The sequence below is a fragment of the Rhinatrema bivittatum genome, chromosome 2 (genome assembly GCF_901001135.1).
Source record: "Rhinatrema bivittatum chromosome 2, aRhiBiv1.1, whole genome shotgun sequence".
In the NCBI taxonomy this organism is placed as follows: domain Eukaryota; kingdom Metazoa; phylum Chordata; class Amphibia; order Gymnophiona; family Rhinatrematidae; genus Rhinatrema; species Rhinatrema bivittatum.
Window position 1 is genome coordinate 499,842,732 of NC_042616.1, and position 3,548 is coordinate 499,846,279.

The following is a 3,548-nucleotide window of genomic DNA, read 5'->3' on the forward strand; positions in this document are numbered from 1 at the left end:
TATTCCCTATTGAATAATAGCAGTTTATGGACTTCTCCAGGAACTTATATAAACCTTTTTAAAACCCAGCTACACTATGGGGTAGAATTTAGGAGCGGACTGGGAGGGAACTTTCCTACCCCCTACCCTAACCTGCCTTCGCCTTCCCCTCTCCTCCCCACCCTCTAAATCCCTTTTTTTTTTTTTTTACCTTTTTTTCTTCAACTTACATCAGGGCCCGACCTGAAGTAACTTGTGTGTGCTGGCAGCCGGCCGGCACATGAGGCTCTGGGACAAGGATGAATGGAGCTGTCCCGGCTCCCCCCCCCCCCCCCCCCCCAGCCCATCCATTTGTCAAGCCCAGCTATGCGCGTAAATGGCAATTTTTATGCGCACAGCAGATTTAAAATCTGGTCATAACTGCCTTAACCACTTTCTCTGGCAATTAATTCCAGAGCTTAATTGTGCATTGAGTGAAAAAGACTTTTTTCCAATTTGTTTTAAATGTGCTACTTGCTAACTTCATGGAGTGCCCCCTAGTCCTTGTATTATCTGAAAGAGAAAATAACCGATTACATTTACCCATTCAAATCCTTTCATGATTTTGTAGCCCTCTATCATATTCCCCTCAGCCATCTCTTCTCCAAGCTGAACAGCCCTAACCCTTTCCTCATAGGGAAGCCGTTCCATGCCCTTTATCATTTTGCTCACCCTTCTCTGTACTTTCTCCATTGCAATTATATCTTTTTTTGAGATGCGGCAACCAGAATTGCACACTGTATTCAAGGTGCAGTCTCACTATGGAGCAATACAAAGGCCACTGTTTGATTCGCCATTCCCTTCCTAATAATTCCTAATATTCTGTTTGCTTTTTTGGCCACCACAGCACACTGAGCTGACGCCTAGATCTTTTTCCTGGATGGTAACTCCTAATATGGAACCTAACATCACATAACAATAGCTTGGGTTATTTTTCTTTATGTACATCACCTTGTTCTTGTCCACAGTCTTCCAGTCTTGCAACGTCCTCCTGTATTTTATCACAATCCGCTTGTGATTTAACTACTATGAATAATTTTGTGTCATCTGCAAATTTGATCACCTTACTTGTCATACCCCTTTCCAGATCATTTACAAATATATTAAAAAACACCAATTCACTGTTTACCTTTTAATCCTACTTTGTTTCCTATCTTTTAACCAGTTTGCAAGCCACAAAAGGACATCGCCTCCTGTCCCATGACTTCTTAGTTTTCTTAGAAGCCTCTCATGAGGGATTTATCAAACGCCTTCTGAAAATCCAAATACAACACATTTACCGGTTCACCTTTATCCATATGTTTATTCACCTCTTCAAAAAAATGAAGCAGATTTGCGAGGCAAGACTTCCCTTGTGTATGTCCGTGCTGGCAGTGTCCCTTTAAACCATGACTATCTATGTTCTGTGATTTTATTCTTTATAATAGTTTCCACAATTTTTCCCGGCACTGAAGTCAGGCTCACTGGTCTATAGTTTCCAGGATCATCCCTGGAGCCCTTTTTAAATATCAGATTACATTGTCCACCTTCCAGTCTTCAAGTACAACAGATGATTTTAATGATAGGTTACAAATTTCTTGCAGTAGGTCTGAAATTTCATTTTTTAGTTCTTTCACAACCCTGGGGTTTATACCAAATGGTCCAGGTGATTTGCTACTCTTCAGTTTGTCAATCTGGCCTAGCACATGTGGCAGACCCTCCCAGTCTGGCCACAAGATGTCACTTTCTCTGACGTAGAACACATTTTCTAAGGAGCCATCTATACCCCTCAGCCCCTCCTACATGGAGAGTCTGGATTGAATGCCTGAAGGCGATTTAGCCCAGCCATGTTAATACACAATGTGGTTCAGTTTGAGGAAGCAATCAAGGAGTAAAGATGTATTTTTACCACAGTCTTGTGGGGCCTCCCAGCTTCACCCAAAGGAGTTTATTTTAGAAGTGATACCTCCCAGTGCAAGCCCTACCTGAGGGTCCTTCTTATAATTTACAGAGAGGTAGACTTTTAAGCCTGATTACTCTTTAGGGGGAAAAGGGCTCTCACTGTTATGCTCAGGTTGTGAACCCTTGCGCCGACGGGAGGATGGTGTACCTTAGGAAGTGGATCCGTAGGTTCTCCCGTCGAGTGGCGAGGCAGACAGAAGGAGTGACCAGCTGACCCTTGGCACTGGAGACTGAGGCGACTGTGGAGGCAGACAAAGAGTTGTGACATCGAGGAGAGGAACTGGTTCTTCGCCACTGGAAGCCCGCTGTCCCCCCAGGAGGAGCCCGTAGGGACCCGGGCCGCTGGGACTTAGGTGGGCCCTTGGAGATGGTGGTCAGTAGAAGTCCAAGGTCAAGTGCCAGAGGGTCATCACTTACCAGTCTGAGGTCACACACCAAGGGATCGCCGCTTGCCAGTCCGAAGCCACACACCAGGAATTACTGCTTGCCAGTCCGAAGTCACACACCAGGAATCACCGCTTGCCAATCCGAAGTCAGGAACCAGGAACACCAAGATGAGACAGGAACAAGGATCAAAGCACTAGAAGACTCAGCGAAGCAAGCAGACTCAACTACGTGGAACGTTGCCAAGTCAAGGAATGAGCAGAGGAAGCCTCCTTTTATACTTCCTCTGCTCTGGTTCATTGGAAGCAGCTGTAAGTAATTAAAGGGCTTAGGTCCCTTTAATTCTAGTGAGGGGGCAAGCCTTGCGCCTAAGATGGCGGCGGCCATCTTGGATTCCCGGCCCGCAGGGGGGAGCAGGGACGGCTCCCAAGCCCGGAGAACCCCGCGGATGCCCACGCTGGCGCGCGGAGACCCACAGTCCCCAGCACTCGTGATCCACCCGATGCTGCCACGGCGGCCCAGTAAGGTAGGGGGATGTGGTCGCCGATGGCCGCGACCGTGGAACACAACACTCACTAGGGGACCAAAGCCCACTCTAAGCACTAGGTGGGCAAGCACCAGTGATGTATCCTGCTGCAAGAGATAGTGAAGGCAGAAAAGATATCCAGTTTTACCATTAGAAGTATTTTTTGGACTTAAGAGTGGGGAGGTTTTTTGAAACCCCCTTCCCCACTGGGATTTCAGAGCAGAGAACTTGCCTGATCTCACTAACTTTTCCCCAAGAGAAGTTCCCCAGAAAGATCAGAGAATAAGGATGGAAGAATCTTTACCAGAAGGAAGAATAATAGGGATGTGCAGAGCAAAATTTTATGTTCATATTTTTTATGTCCGAAAGGGGGTCCCACTTGCGGCCAATATGGACATAAAAAAAATCCAATGAGTTGGGTATATGTACATATGTGCAAAAAAAAAATTTAAACCCCCTCACCCTCCTTAATCCCCCCCCCAGACTTACCACAACTCCCTGGTGATCGAGCGAGGAGTGAGGACGTCATTTCTGCAATCCTTGGCGAGAAGCATGTGACGTCGGTGGCACGTCGAGTGACGCGGCGTCACGTGATTCCCGGCGAGTCCGCGCCGGACGGCTCGTTCGGCCCAAAAAGAACTTTTGGCCAGCTTGGGGGGGCCTCCTGACCCCCCCCAAG

The 3,548-nt window shown here is 47.3% G+C and overlaps 1 long non-coding RNA gene across 1 annotated transcript; it reads right to left on the reverse strand.

Annotated features, from left to right (window-relative positions):
* Nucleotides 1-1,245: 1,245 nt before the first annotated feature.
* LOC115086186 lies at nt 1,246-2,426 on the reverse strand. Its single transcript, XR_003855134.1, has 3 exons — nt 2,377-2,426; nt 2,108-2,198; nt 1,246-1,271 (listed from the first exon to the last, which is right to left on the reverse strand). It is a non-coding gene; the product is annotated as an uncharacterized LOC115086186 (long non-coding RNA).
* Between the last annotated feature and the right edge of the window lie 1,122 nt (nt 2,427-3,548).